Source organism: Delphinus delphis, chromosome 9 (genome assembly GCF_949987515.2).
Source record: "Delphinus delphis chromosome 9, mDelDel1.2, whole genome shotgun sequence".
Classification (NCBI taxonomy): Eukaryota; Metazoa; Chordata; class Mammalia; order Artiodactyla; family Delphinidae; genus Delphinus; species Delphinus delphis.
In genome coordinates, this window is record NC_082691.1 from 10,377,631 (window position 1) to 10,394,032 (window position 16,402).

General features: G+C 49.0%; 1 pseudogene; it reads left to right on the forward strand.

Annotated features, from left to right (window-relative positions):
- Positions 1–2,853: 2,853 nt before the first annotated feature.
- Positions 2,854–5,246, forward strand: LOC132431377 (tumor susceptibility gene 101 protein pseudogene; annotated as a pseudogene).
- The last annotated feature ends 11,156 nt before the right edge of the window (positions 5,247–16,402 follow it).

The window sequence follows — 16,402 nt, forward strand, 5'->3', positions numbered from 1 at the left end:
TCCCGTCGTGGGCAGGGTCCTTTGAGGAGGAGCCCCTCTCAGTGAACCAGATGTTGGAGGTGCAGATGTGGCTGACACACAAGACGCAGCTGCTATTCCCCTGATTTAGTGCAAATGCACCCATGCAGAGCCCTCACCCCACCACCCCCGACTGGGCCTGTTTTTAGGTGGGAGGTTCTGTCCTGTGGACAGAAAGGAGAGGCAGTGGCCTAACTCTCCAGACGGCCAATTCCAGCTCTTCCGGGCACTCGTGGTTTGGGAGCAAGGCTCACCCACCCACCCCTGCCGAGTAGGCTGGTCTCTCCGCCACGTGGGCAGGGCTTAGGGGAGCTTTCCTGAGCCTTATTCCCACCTCTGTTCCGACGTGGGGAGAGGGCGTTAACACCGGTCACTAGTGCGCTCGTTGCACTAACCGCTCGGCCGTTGTCACAGGCATTCGAGTTAGCCGGGTCCTGCCGCGGCTACCGCGCTCCTCGTGGGTGAAGTGAGGGGTGAGACAGGAGACGGTTAGAGAGGGCCTTCTCCACAAGCATTTTCTGGCACAGACAACCTTCTGTTTTTCCAGACACGCTGTCCCTAATGAAATGTGCAGCTACGTTTGTTTTCCCCGATGAGGCTGAGTACCAAACGTACCACAATGACTGTGTTTAAACCATAAATTGCTTATGATTCAAATGTTCATATTTCTCAAACCATGAATCATCATTTTAGTAATAGTAGTTGGAAATGGCCATCGTGTGTGTGTGTGTGTCTGTGTGTGTGTCTGTGTGTGTGTCTGTGTGTGTGTGTGTGTGTGTATGAGAGACAGAGAGAGAGAGATGGGGGCCATTAAATGCCATATGGCCTCAGTTTAAAATCAGGTGACCTTATTTACATTTTCCAGTGTTTTGTGAAAAAAGATCAGTTGAGCCCACTTAAGGAACATTGGCGATGTCTGTGCCTGGAGCCGTGCCCTCCTTCTTTGGGTATGGGAGCTGGGCCCTGGCTGCTGCGGGATGAAGCCAGCTGGGTAGGTCTCTGAGCTCGTCCAGAGCAGGGAGGGTCCGCAGTGCTCGCTTGCCTAGCTGGTTTGGACAGAGTGGGGGTGGTCCCTCCCTCGACACCGACCCAGCCCGTAGCCCCAGCCAAGCAAGCTTCCCACAGGGCGGGCGGGTGAAGCACCAACACAGGGAACCACAGGCTTGCACGAGGTCACCACTTCCTGACATTCAGCGGACAAGGCGGCTCGTTGGCCGGAGGGAAAGTGGAATGAGGAGAAGGCCGCGGGAGTGGGCAGGGCAGAGCTAGAGTCTCAACCGCACCCAGGCCAGGTGGGCAGCTCACCTGCTGTCTGAAGCAGCCGGTGCCTCTAGCATCACGCCTGGCTGATTTGCTGGGCAGATCTTGCCCGGTGTGGCTGGGGAGCAGAAGGGAACGGAGGTCACCAGACACCACATGCCCTCCCATGAGGACCAGCTGGCTAGACCCAGTTCATGGCCTTCGCCCGAGGACCTGCGGGGCCATGGCTTCTGGTCCTGCCTCTTCACCCAGCGCCCCCTCCATTCATATTGGCTCGTCCACGGTCCAGCTCCAAGGCTCCTCTCCTTTCTCCCACCCACACGTGAAACAAGAATCCTCCACATCTCTGGGCTTCCCCCCAACACAGCCGTTTTGGGCATCCCTGCATTACCATGATGTGTGCATACCTTGGACATCCTCAGTTAAATATTGTCTCCGGTAAACCCAAGTGGGGGCAGCATCGGGCACGGAGCCAGCTCCTCTGACCCAGATGCTGCTTGACTGAGAGGAGGCCCAGGTGAGCGGCGTGGCTGAGGCCTGCCCAGGGCCAAGCCACCAGTCATGGGGACCCAGAGAGCTATGTTTGCTGCTACAAAAATGGATTAAAGGGACATTCTCCACCTATGTAGCGGAAGTGCAGGGTCTTCCCTGTTGCTTGGGTTTTATAATGAAGATGGAAGCCAGTTTCTGGGATCCAGGAGAACCCAAGAGACTGCTCAGGGTGTTCTCACAGCCAGAAAGTAATTGAAACACTTTTCAAATAGGCCAGAATGTCCGGTCTGGAAATAGTCTGTGTTTTTTCAAAGTAAAACATATTCACTTCAGATCTCATCCACGGGGGAGGCTTCTCAGCAGCCCTGCTCTGTGCGGGTGATGGGGCTTCGTGGAGGACGGACCAGAGGCTCTCACAGCTTTGCATTTCAGCCCCTCTCAGCCCTACCCCAGAGGGTCTGCGGGCTGCAGGCCTGGTCACGAGGGATCCCTCAGACCATCTTTCAAAACAACAACAACAGTGATGACAATAACAGAGCTGCTAGTTACAAGCATCACCACAGCCAGACGTGGCCTGCCCCCCACTCATCCACAGAGGCCCCAGTTAGCTTGTGCGACTCCACCTGCTTCTGTCCTCGCCCCCGGGGCCCCAAGGTGGGAGAGGAAGCCTAGAGCCCAGCTCCACCTGGGCATTTCACCATCTGTGAAATGGAGATAATGCTGCCTGGCCTGTGTCCCGTTCCCCCTCCCCCGCCGCCCCCAGGGCAGCCTGGCCTTAGGTGTGGCTGGGGCAGTGAGGCTGTGTTCCAGGAGTCCTTCAGTGAACAGGAGGCGGCGGGACCAGCCATAGCAGAGAGCTGAGGAGCAAGAGGCCCCAGACGCAGGTGGGAGGCAGCGAGGCCAGAAGGGCTCTGAGGTCCCGCATTTGCCCAAACCAGGCCAGGCCTGGCGGTCTTTCCAGTGTCAGGGCGGAGACTTCCAGCCAGCCCCCTCCCTCGGTCCCAAAGAACAAAAAACTGGCACTCTTCTTTTCCCTCTTTAGCCTGTGAACTCCACCCCCTCCCCGGGGGGCATGGGCCTCAGATGGAGGACGAGGAACACAGCCTCGAGGTGTCTGTGCTGACCCCAGGGCAGCTGCAGTAACCTCCCACCCCGGACAGCTTCAGGGGCCCAGGCACACCCACCCCACTCTGCTCAGCTAAATGTGGACCCTGACTGCCCCCGAGGGCATCCCAGGACCCCTGTCCAGATGGTGCTGGACCCAGCAGGAGCCCCTCCCCACGCGGACCCCACATGCATCCCAGCACCCCTCCCACCAGTCAGGACAGCCGGTGTCCCCGACGGGCTCTGTCCTCCCGTCACACCCACAAGGAGACAAACACACCAACCTTCACCTCCATCTGACTGTGGGAGGTGAGAGGGTGGGCTTTCCACAGGACCCCAGAGCACCCGTCTCTCCTGCCAGCCCTGGTGACTCCGGCTGGCCCCCGGGCTCCATGCGTACCCACGTGGGCTGCAAGCCTCCCACAGCAGATGATGGTGCCAGGAGCCTTAGGCACAGCTAGACGTTCAGGGCTCCAGACTAGTTAGCCAAAAAGCATTTGTCCTCCCTGAAATAATATCGGTCTGAGGAAATACCCCCAATAAAAAGTGAATGCCCTGACCGACTCATCTATAGCCACTTTGGGGAAGCCCCCAGGGGCCTCAGTCTGACCCTGGTGCTCATAGCAACATGCAAACTTCTCCCGTCTCCGCTCCCTCATTGGCACGCGGTCCCGGTGAGTAGTCGAGTTGAAGCCTCCTCAAGGGGCTTGGACAAGTCCACCAGTCACGGAGAGTTGTCTGCCTCCTTTTTCCATGCTCCCAACACGCCAGGAAGAAAAGGCACCCTAGAGCCCTGCAGGAAGCCAGCCAGAGGAAACCATGCCCCCTTCCCCAGAGCAGGTGCCGGGGGACATCTCAGGGCAGGGTGGAGGGAGGGGACTCCGGACTGGATATCAGGTTGACGTTTCGGTGTGGACTCCATGGGATTTTCACATCAGAGAGTGAGTCCTAATCACTTACAGAGATTCTTCAGGCCATGAGATCTTCCTGAGATGTCGTGCTGTGGGAACTAGGAGACATGAAGACAGCCTTTGCAGGCAAACAGCCATTTAAGAAGGCTCACTGTGCAGTACATCGGTGACACAAAGATTCTTTTTTTTTTTTTTTTTTTGCGGTACACGGGCCTCTCACTGTTGTGGCCTCTCCCGTTGCGGAGCACAGGCTCCGGACGCGCAGGCTCAGCGGCCATGGCTCACGGGCCCAGCCGCTCCGCGGCATGTGGGATCCTCCCGGACCGGGGCACGAACCCGTGTCCCCTGCATCGGCAGGTGGGCTCTCAACCACTGCGCCACCAAGGAAGCCCGATTCGTATGTTTTTAATGATGGCAGTTCCAGGGAGCTAATGAAGCTGACGGGAACAATTCCTGTGCCCTATAGAGGTACACATATAAATAATCCAATACGCCACTGGCTGCTGGACACATGCCCGTATAATCCCCCTATCTGTTTTCTGAAGCCTACTAGTTCAATGACTATTAAAACAGGAAAGCATGTGGACGCTAACGGGAAGATATATCTTCCTTTATCTACACGAATGGAAACACTCACAGTCACACTCGGGGCTTATTCAAGTCACGATTGTAGTGTTTGGAGAAGAACCTCCAGTCTTTTCTCATCCTACTATCTCAGCATCCTATCCACCATACCAGGCAACAGGGCCACCAAATACTTCCTACAAGCCAGGCACACCAGGTGGAATTTCCGCATACCCATCCAGATACCCTTCCAATCCCAGTGGTGACCCAGGCCGTCCTTACCCACCTGGCGGTCAGCATCCTGCCACCACAGGTTCCCAGTACCCTTCCCAGCCTCCTGTGACCACTGTTGGTCCCAGGAGGGATGGCACAATCAGCGAGGACACACTGCCCGAGCCTCTCTCATCTCAGCAGTCAGTGACAAACTGAGATGGCGGATGAAGGAGGAAATGGATCGTGCCCAGGCAGAGCTCAATGCCTTGAAACGAACAGAAGAAGACCTGAAAAAAGGTCCCCAGAAACTGGAAGAGATGGTTACCTGTTTAGATCAAGAAGTAGCTGAGGTTGATAAAAAACATAGAACTTTTGAGAAAGAAGGTTGTAGAACTCAGTTCTACTCTGGAGAAAATGGAAAATCGATCTGAAAACAATGATATTGGTGAAGTTATCATTCCCACAGCCCCACTATACAAACAGATCCTAAATCTGTATGCAGAGGAAAATGCTATTGAAGACACTGTCTTTCACCTGGGAGAAGCCTTGAGGCGGGGAGTAATAGACCTGGACGTCTTCCTGAAGCATGTATGTCTTCTGTCCTGCAAACAGTTCCAGCTGAGGGCATTAATGCAGGAAGCAAGAAACACTGCCAGTCCTAGTGACCTCTACTGCCTCCTGTGATACCAGCTGGAGATTGAGCTCTTCTAAAGCATCCTTGTCTTCTCTTCCTTTCTCTTACCTCAGTAGGTGCCCAGAATAAGTTATTGCAGTTTATCATTCAAGTGTAAAATATTTTGAATCAATAATATATTTTCTGTTTTCTTTTGGTAAAGGCTGGCTTTTATTAATGCACTTTCTATCCTCTGTAAACTCTTTTTGTGCTGAATGTTGGGACTGACTATGCTAAATAAAATTTGTTGCATTAAAAAAAAAAGTATGAGACATTCACTTTCTCCACATCCTTGTCACTTGTTATTATAACACTTGTTATTATCTGTTGTTGTTTTTTTTAGCCGTACTAGTGGTTATGTAATTGGATCTCGTGGTCGATATTTTCATTTCCTTAATGATGTTGAGCATCTTTTCAGCAGCTATTCAAATTTTTGCCCGTTTGCTGCGCTATTTATTTTATTTTTACTAAGTTGTAAGAGTTCTTTTTATATTCCTATATAAACCTATATATAGGTCCTCCAATTTTGTTTCTCTTTTTCAGGACTGGCTATTCTGAGCATTTGCTTGTCCGCTTCTGCAAGAAAAACTGCTAGGATGTCATAGGATTTGTGTGGAAACTATAGGTCAGTTTGGGAAGAACTGTCATCTTAACAATATTGCTTATAATATCTTAACAATAGCTTAACAATTCTAATTCATGAACTTAAGCATCTCCCCATGTATTTTGATCTTAATTTCTCTCAACAGTGTTTATAATTTTTGGTGTATGTTTTATACTTTCTTTTTAAATTTTATTCCTAAGTATTTATTATAAATGGAATTGTTTTCTTAATTTCATTTAAGATTGTTTATTGCTAGTATGCAGAAATACAATTGAATGTTGTATATTGATTTATATCCTGCAATCTTGCTGAAGTTGTTTTTTAGTTCATGTCGGTTTGTGTGTGTGTATGGATTACTTAGGATTTACGCATCTGAGATCATATCATCTGTGAATAAAGACGGTTTTACTTCTTCCTTTGCAATTTTAATGCCTTTTATTCCTTTTTTTGCCTTAATGCACAAGCTAGAACTTCCAATGTTGAATAAAAGTAGTGTGATTGGATGTCCTTGCCTTTTTCTGAGCTTAGGAAGAAAATATATAGTCTTTCACATTTAAAGATGACACTAGCTATAAGTTTTTTATAAATGCCCTGTATCTAGCTGAAGAAGTTTTTTCCTATTCCTAGGTAGTCCAAAGTTTGTATCATAAATGGGTGTTGGATTTTGTCAAATGCTTTTTCTGTCTATATCATGGTTTTTGTCTTGTTAGTATTCTGTACTAATTGATTTTCAGCTGTTAAATCAACCTTGAATTCCTGGAATGAATTCCATTTGATCATGTGTATAATCCTTTTCATACATTTCTTGATTTGGTTTGCCAATATTTTTTGAGGATTTTTGTAACTATATTCCCAAGGGATGTTGGTCTGAGTTTTCTTTTCTTGTGATGTCGCTGTCTGGCTTTGGTATCAGAGTAATAACTGGCCTCATAGAATGAGTTGGGAAGTATTCCCTCCTCTCCTATTTCCTGGAGGAGTTTGTAAAAATTCGCAGTATTTGTAGTCTAAATGTTTGGTAGAATTCGACAATGAAGCCATCTGGGTCTAGGCTTTTCTTTGTGGGTAGATTTTTAGTTATTAATTGAATGCCTTACGTCCTATACTACATTCCCTAGAATGCCCTTTCCAGTATCTTTCTGGCTACAGCATACTGCAAGGGATAGTCCCTTGTGATTGGAGGACGTAGGGAGGAAAATGCCATTTTGTAGCATACATGCACCTTCTCTCCGTTATTCAATCAAATACATTGTAATTGCTGCTGTGAAGGGATCTTGTGGAAGTAATTAGAGTCAATTAGTCAATTGCCATTTAATCAAAAGGAAGATTATTATGGGTGGATCTGATTTAAGTAGTTGGAGGTCCTTTAAAGGAAGGTCTAGGTCTTCCCTGAGCTCAGAAACCCCAAGGAGTAGTATAGAAGGAAAATTGCAGAATCTTTGTACGTTTGGGGACCTCCACACTCACTTTGTTGGCAGTGGTCTGTTGATTTACCTCACTGGCATGAAGCAGCAGCTGGTCCTGCAACTGCTTCTCAATTGTTTTATGGCCTAGACATGGCCTTTCCTCAAGAAGAGTCCATGTGTGCTTGAGAGGAAAGTGTGTTCTCCTGTGGTTAGGGGAAGTGTTCTATAGAGGTCGGTTGGGTCAAGTTTGTCAATAGTGTTGTACGAATCTTCTGCATCCTTGATTTTCTGTTTAGTTGCTCTATCCATTACTGAGAGAGGGGTACTGAAGTCTCCAAATCTTATTGCTGAATTGTGTATTGTTTTCCCTTGAATTCTGTGGGGTTTTACTTATTATATTTGGGGGTTTTGTTGTTAAGTGCATATATATTTATAACTATTCTGCCTTCCTGATGAATTTTCCCTTATGTGATTATAAAATGACCCTTTGTCTCAAGACCTATTTTGCCTGATAATTCACTCCAACTGTCTCGTTGTTGTTTGCATGATATATCTTTTTTCCATACTTTTATTTTTAACCTGTTTGTGTCCTTGAATGTCAGTGCATGTCTCTTATAGACAGCGTATAATCGGTTCTTATTAACTTGTCTACTATGACAGTTTCTGTCTTTTGCATGGTGTGTCTATCCACATTTAATGTTATTATTGGTATGATCGGATCTACGTATTCCATTTGTTATTTGTTTTGTATATATCTCGTGTCTTTTTTATTCTTTCTCCTTTATTACTTTCTTTTGTATTAAATATGTTTTCCTACAGTGCCTTTTCATTCTTTTAGTGAATTTTTTACTACAATGTTTGAGTTCTTTTCTTAATGATTGCTGCATGGATTTCAACATGTATCCTGATTTACGACAATTTAGTTCATATTAATAGCACCTTAATTCCAGTAAAATATAGAAACTTTTCTCCATCATTGCTTTATTCCCTTCCCCCATTTTATGCTATCATTGTCATCTATAGCATGTCTATATATGATATAAACTTAACAATACAGTGTTATTATAATTATTATTATTGTTACTATAATAATCTTATATTTTTTAAGATTTTAAGGAAGAAGGAGAAATTGCATTTTAGAACCTCTTAAATTAACTTCCCACGACTCTTAATTTCTTCCTGTGGGTCCGTATGACGCTTTGGTTTCATTTCCTTGTTCCAGTTTATTTCCATTCCTTGTCTTCTATTTTTTTTTTTGCGGTGTGCGGGCCTCTCACTGCCGCAGCCTCTCCCGCCGCGGAGCACAGGCTCCGGACGCGCAAGCCCAGCGGCCACGGCTCACGAGCCCAGCCGCTCCGTGGCATGTGGGATCTTCCCGGACCGGGGCACGAACCCATGTCCCCCGCATCAGCAGGCGGACTCTCAACCACTGCGCCACCAGGGAAGCCCTGTGTAATTGTCTTTTAAATCGGTTTCTTAAATTGTCTTTTAAATCAGTTTTAAATCAGAGATTTTTTTTTTTTTTTGCGGTACGCGGGCCTCTCACTGTTGTGGCCTCTCCCGTTGCGGAGCACAGGCTCCGGACGCGCAGGCTCAGCGGCCATGGCTCACGGGCCCAGCCGCTCCGTGGCATGTGGGATCTTCCCGGACCGGGACACGAACCCGTGTCCCCTGCATCGGCAGGCGGACTCTCAACCACTGCGCCACCAGGGAAGCCCTCCCACGATTTTTTAAACCGAGTTTCAGTAGACTTTCTTGAATTAATGCTTCTCAACTTGCTGTATGACTTTGGCCAATTTGACAGAAACCTTAAGGGATTATTTTTGACAATTTTGTCCAGTATTGTGTAGGCCTTGTGGGAGACAGGATTTGCCAAGCTGTTCATTCAGACCTTCCAGAAGTCTTGCCCCAGACAAGGATTCAGATTAGGAAATATTACAAAAAATATCCCCAATGAAAACAGAAGTCTGGGGAAATATCATAAGTATAAACAATAAGAAAACTCCTTTGTTATCCAAAAGCATAAACTTTTGTATTTTAATGTCTGACCCGTATAAGCAAGGTCCCATGAGCCTGTACTATAACCACAAAATGAAGCCTCGTTTTAATCATCAAATTATGATGGCATGAGCTTTCCCTGGCCTAACTGGGAGATATTTGCTCTCTTCAAAATTGTTCCCAACGACTTCGAGAGTTCTCCAGACACGTGTCCCACATCTGCTCAGGAGCCCACCCTTCAGGATTCCCCAAGGCTTCCTCTTCCCGTTTCACATCTAACATCCTATAAGATGACCACTCTTCTGGGTCTAACTGCCACCCATGGAGACCAGCTGAATGCTGCCTCAACGAGGGACGCAGCCCCCTGCTCAGTTCCTGCATCTGAACTGTGTGCAGACTTTTCCAGTTTCCCCCAGAACAACTGTGGCTCTCATCAAAGCTTTAAGAGAGCTTAATTGAGGCGAAGTTGTATGAGTGACAGTTCTAAGCGAGTTGAGGTTCTAATTATGAACAGCAGAAACGGACTCCGACTGATTCAATAGTAAAAGGAATTCATCGAAAAGCTATTTAGCAGATTGGAATATGAACAGGAGCAAAGGGAGAGCGGAAGCATGGACCACGGACGGAACAGCCCTCAGGAAGCCCCCTGTACACGCTGATCTGTGGACAGTACAAATGGCACTGAGCCCCTGGCACCACCACCTACCTCCCTGACAGTGGCTGCAGTCACATCCTTCCGTTCCATGCATGCCCGCCAAGGATGCTCCTTTCACAGCTTTGACTCCATTTTCAAACATCTGACTGACCAGGGTAAGGTCACATACCCACTCAACAGCAGCCAGAGGCCTGGCTTTGGGGCTACAGGAGAGGGTGGCCCTTTGGAGCCCTCAGACCAAACCTGAGCCCAGAGCTCTTTTCCAGGACAGGCTACATCTTGCTCATCCTGTGTCCCTGTGCCTGACCCACAGCCTGTACTCAGTGTGCCCTTATTGAAATAAACTGAGAGATATTCATCCTCAGAAATAAAAAGCCCACACACCAATGGATACGCTACCTTTGATAAAAAGAAAGCAGATTTTTTTGTCATCACCCCATCCGAGGACATGTTCCAGTTTCCATCTTGGCTTCTGCGTCTCAGCTACCGAAGACCCAGTGAGAACCACTCTCCCCATTGACATCATTCAACCACAGATTCAAGGAGAAGCGATGCTGTGAGGCGGGGGCTCTTTCCTGTGTCTGCAGAGATCAGTGCCAAAGAGGAGAGTCCTTGCCTTCTATACTAAGCCCCCAAGGGACTCTGAACAGGCAGGGGGGAAGGGGCTAGTCCATGGCCACACAGCACATTGTGCAGGAGCAGATGTCCAGACTCCTGAGGAAGGGAGAGATCCTTCCATTACCTGGTTCTTCCTTATTTGGGACATCGGAGTCTCCACCAGTCAAATGAATACGCCGAGCTGGCCAGCAAGGTGGAGCCCTCCTGCAATTCCTCTGTCCAGTACTGGCTGTGCCGTCAGGAAGCCCTCCGACCCACCCACGTCTCACCCACAACACAGACTCCTCCTTGACCCCCCAGGAAGGCTCTTGGGAGTAAAAGGAAAGATACATCTAGATGATAGTCCTTGAGGGAAGTCAGAGGTCCAGGAAACTGTCTGGCATGGCTTAAAAGCAGCTACAAGCAACGCTCTGTTCTCCTCCTGCTGAAAATAGCCTTCAGATGAGCACGTCCAGGAGGCTCTGTGACTTCTGTTCTCCAGCAACTCAAAAGATACCTTGAGGTTCCTGCCACCAAAATAGAGCCCTCTGTTGTCTCAGGAGCACATCTCCGAGGACTGCTGTGAGAGCTCCAGCAATCCTCCCTGGAGCTTTGAGGCTGCACGTAGTCCTGATACTCTCAACCCCACGTAAATCTGGTCAAGGCTCTGCCTTCCTCTGCTGGTCCTTCTGAGATTGGAGCAGGTTACCAGGAACCAGGTGACGTGCATGCATCACCACGCATCCTGAAGGCATGGGGAAGGCTGGGCTGTCCTCCCTGTTTGATACATATGGAGACCAGGGTCAGGAGCATGACAGAGCAGGAATCATGGACTCGGAGGCTTTCACAGGGTTAGGGCTTCCCTGGACAGGATAGGCAGTGCCATCTCAACTCAGAATATTTCTTTTTCATTCATTCCTCATTCATTTATGAGTTCAAGAACGTGGACCTCACACCAAGCCTTATGCTGGAAGCAGGGAGGTAAATAAGACACAAAACCAGTCCCCGCATGGCTCAGTGTGGAGAGGCAGTGGTCCCACCAACAAACAGCTCCCCGCACGGTGGGGTCCAGGGACGGATGAGGCATGACCCTCCCGGGGGCACCAGGCTCTGCAGAAATTTCACCAGGAGCGAGGTGAGTGAAATAGCAAACCTCTGGCTGCAAGAAGAGCAGAGACCAAGGCCGGAAGGACTAACGGGACAGGACAGTGCAAGTTCCCCTGTGGTCAGCAGGTGGGGCTCAGTATGGGGGAGTGGAGGCAGGACAGCCAGCTCCCCCAACACCGCAAACAAACCCTGGGCACTGAACTTGGCTTCTGGAATCCTTCTTAGAAGTATACTTCAACGCCAGACTTTGAGTTACTGAGGCTACTACAGGTGTTGCTGGAAAGAGCTTCCAGATGAACAGAGCCAAGCAGAAGGTGGACATTGTTTTCTCCCCTGCCATGTTGGACTGCTGAACCAGCCAGTACCTACTGTGGATGTGAAATTGGGAAAAAACAAGCACTGCATTCAAAGAGAGTAAACCGGGCTTCCCTGGTGACGCAGTGGTTGAGAGTCCGCCTGCCGATGCAGGGGACGCTGGTTCGTGCCGTGGTCCGGGAGGATCCCACATGCCGTGGAGCAGCTGGGCCCGTGAGCCATGGCCGCTGAGCCTGCGCGTCTGGAGCCTGTGCTCCGCAACGGGAGAGGCCACAGCAGTGAGAGGCCTGCGTACCACAAAAAAAAAAAAAAAAAAAAAACGGCAAAGAGAGCAAACCACACTTGGCAGGATATTTATTTTCATTAGGATAACTCCTCATCATTCTAAGCAACTGTGATAGATACCATCTCAGCTTTAACAGATGTAATTTTGAGAATTAGCAGTGTGCTGTGGGGTAGAAGGAAAGGTATCTGGCATCTGGAGACAAGATTAAAGCTAATGTTCCACCCTAAGAGTCGACATTAACAGACTCAAAAATGTAATTCTTGTCTCCCAGTGTCTGGTAGCGAGCCACTGCACCTTATTGCATGTATTTTAAAATTCATTCAAGTGTGGAATAATTGATGATTAGAGAGCTGGCAGAAAGACTTGTGTGTAACTCAATTTGAGGGGCTTTTCACATGCTAGGGGACATAATAAAATAAATAATAAAGCAGCTACCAGATGACGAATCAATTCGAGTGTCAATCCCACACCAGGAACAGAAGAGTCTAGAAGCACTGTGACCGTTGCCTAGAGCAGCCCTATCACCCACAGCACCACCATCATGGCTCCCTTGACATGACGCCAAGATGACCATGACCACGTTAGCCCCAGTGCCGCCCAAACCACCGTGCTCACCCTCTGCACCATCATTATTCACGTCTCACTTTCTTCCTAACCTACTGACCTCTGAAATCGAGTGCCCTGGGGCTATCCTCAGACCTCCTGCTCTCTGTGTCCACCCTCCTGCAGTCCAGTGGCTTTGAACACCAGCAGTTTCAAGGCCAACTCCATGTGCACGCCATTCACTTGAAGTTTCTCAGACTCGACACCTCTGCTCAGTCTCCACACAGAAGTCTAAGACGCATCACAAGTGTAAGCATCCACCAGTTTTGGACTTCAGCCCCCCACCCCTGCTGCCTCCAGCCATTCTCATCTCAATAAATGGCACCTCAACTCTGACCTCTGTAACTGGCTGCGGAGATGGAAACCTGGTACCACATTTATTTACGCCAAGCACAGCGCACCTAGACTTCACCCACAATGCCACATCTCACGGCCCAGCGCACCTGCTGAAACAACGTGATGCCTTCTTAACTCCCCTCCCTCTGCCTGTCCCCTCTTAATTCTGCACAGGAGCCAGCCTCCTTCTTCTAAACACACGTGAGATCTTGCCACTCCCAAACCCAAAGTCTGTTAAAGGGCCTAACCAGATGCAGATGCAGCCCCCCTGCCCTCAGGTGGCACTGCTCTCCATTTTCCCGGAAGGACATGCCCGACCCCCAGCCTCCCACCCTCCCAACATGACAGACTGGCTTCTTCCGCGGAGACTTTGATCTCCTATTTGCTCTGGAAGCCGGGACCACTTCTCACTTCCTTCACCCATGTTCAACATCGCTCTGCCAGAGGAGACTAAGATAAAATACCACGTCACCTGCTGTGCTTTGCCAGCCTACGCCGCTTTGTCTTTCTTCACAGCATCTTTCAGCCTGTTTGGTGTCTGGCTATCCCAATCAAAATGTCAAATCCACGGAGCAGAGGTTGGCCTGTTTTGCTTACTGCCGTCTTCCCACCCATTGCCATCCTGCCCCACGGCAGCCATGGAACGCGTGTTTATCGAGTGGATGAACAGATGGATGAGGAAGTGTGGAAATATCCCTAGTGTTCGTGATGTTGAAACATTAGTGTCTTCCATGTGGGGCATCTAGACCAGAAGGGGAGACACCAGGTCAGCACCACTAGAAGCGTCACAGACACAAAGAGAAGCACCAGCCCCTGTCTTAGGATCTGGGAGTCACCGTGAAATGGTGGCCAGTGGGCAAGTTCTCACTACATGTGTCCCCACTTCCAGGGAGGGTTTCTGCCAGTGACTGCTTTCAGGAGGTTATCCATAGAAAGGTTCTCCGGGGAGGGGAAGACATTAACGATGTCCAGATAATTCAAGGTAAGTATTAAAAATTAAAAATAGAAACATAATACAACATTTTCAATAACAGACTTGAAAACTAGCAAAGGAGGTCGCTATAGACCAGCCCCACGAGAACTTGAAATAAGGTAAGGCTGCCCTCAAAACCAAACTGCAAAATCAATCCACCACGTCTCAGAGATGTGCCAGGTCATCCTCAAAAGACACGGCGGGATGCAGACGACTTCAGCCAAAATGGATGTGGCACCTGCTATGTGCCTGGAGAGCTTCTAAGCACTTTGTGGTCCTGATGACAATCGTGTGACCTATTTTGCTGACGAAGGCACTGAGCCACAGGGGATGGGAAGGGGGCGGAGGGGAGACGGGGTAAATTGCTCGGCCACCGGCTGATATGCGGCAGGACAGGTGCACAGTGTAGGTGGTTGGTGCCTGAAACACCAGCTCTGGTGACTCCTGGCTGTGACCACCTTGTCTTATCTGAAAGGAGAGGGTGTGTGGTGTGTGTGTGTGTGTGTGTGAGTGGCTACGGTGGGGCGTTCTGGTGCCACGGAAGCTTAGAACAAGGGAAGTCACAGACATGACGCAGGCAAGGTGGGAGACCTTTACTCCTCTGATCCTCTTGGCAAAGCCGTCCCCCTTACAGCAGGGCAGTACCCTGGACTGACCCCATTAAATAGATGCAGGTTGTCTTACCTGATAGCGCGACAGTCAGGCCCCTATGAACCTCCCTTTCTTCTGGTGCCCATATGGGTCATGTGGGTGGGAATATTCTGGTCTGCACAAATGACATACATTAACAAATTGTCTTATAATTTACTCCTGCGTGTCAGTGGAGGTCATCAGCTTCCCTAAGCCAGGTCAGCAATGAGTGTGGCTGAGACCTTGGTGGATCCTTTCCCCACACACATCCATAAATTTCTAAGAATCCTCCTGGGAGGAAAGGGATTCCGCTTCTGCTCTTACCCCAACTCCGTCCTTGAATACAAGACTGAAAAACACCTCCTGAATGAGAGACTCAACAGCCCCAACCAAAGCTTGTGTGCAGGTGCAGCAATTACATGGGGTTGGATACTTGGGAGGACTCGCGAGACCGCACAGTTTACTCACGAAAGGTGTGGATAAAGGTGAAGATTCCGGGGGAGGAAGGAAGCACAGGCAACCATAGAAAGATGCCGACCCCCAGGATCCTTTCTCAGTTGCAGAAGACATGTTTCACCTTCGAAACATGAACCACAAAGATACGTGTGAGATGTCTTGGAATTGGGGTCACGGCACAATTAACCTGGAGTAGGGTGCTGGCTGTAGCCATAGGGTCCTATCTTGGGTATAGAGCTGTGTACCTAAAGTGATGGAACCTGGGAATAAAGGGCTGTAATACCTGCCAACTGTGGGTTTTTACAGAGAGGTGAGAGAAAGAATGCCTCTCCCAGTCGAAAAAGCTGTCTTTCTGGCTTTGCCCGCACCTCCACTCTTGAATCTGTCCCCCTCACTCCACACCCCCTGTCCCCACCCTATTCCAGCCAACTTCACCTCTTACCTGGATCGTTGCAATTGTCCTCCACCCTGGGAGTCTCCACTCTGCACTGGTTCCTTGTGGTGGAGATTGGGGACTGACACATCACATTCACTCCAATTTTTTCCAGGCTGGCCATCCTCTTCCACAGAGGCTGGGGACAAAAAAAATTAGATTTCTCACACGTCTTTGCACCTGTTCCAGTTTCACCAATTAGACGCATCCATGCAAGATATTGAAAGCAGAAGAGGTAGGGACTGAGGACACGGGGAGGGGGAAGGGTAAGTTGGGATGAAGTGAGAGAGAGGCATGGACATATATACACTACCAAACGTAAAGTAACTAGCTAGTGGGAAGCAGCCGCATGGCACAGGGAGATCAGCTCGGTGCTTTGTGACCACCTACAGGGGTGGGATAGGGAGGATGGGAGGGAGATGTAAGAGGGAGGGGATATGGGGATATAGGTATACGTATAGCTGATTCACTTAGTTATATAGCAGAAACTACCACAACATTGTAAAGCAATTATACTCCAATAAAGATGTTTAAAAAAAAAAAAAAAGAGGTAGGGGCCCTCCTGCCTCTGTTTCAGCTATTTCGGTTGGAAAAATGGGAGGTTTTTCTGCAGTCACATTCCAGTGTCTATTCCCCTGTGGGCATTTGGAGGCAGGGCTGTATATAGTGACAACAGTGGGTCCCGAATATTGGATCACAACTCAGGTATGTTTTTCCCAGGATGGAGTGCAGAATATGACAATAGAATCTAACTCGATTGTGGAAGTATGA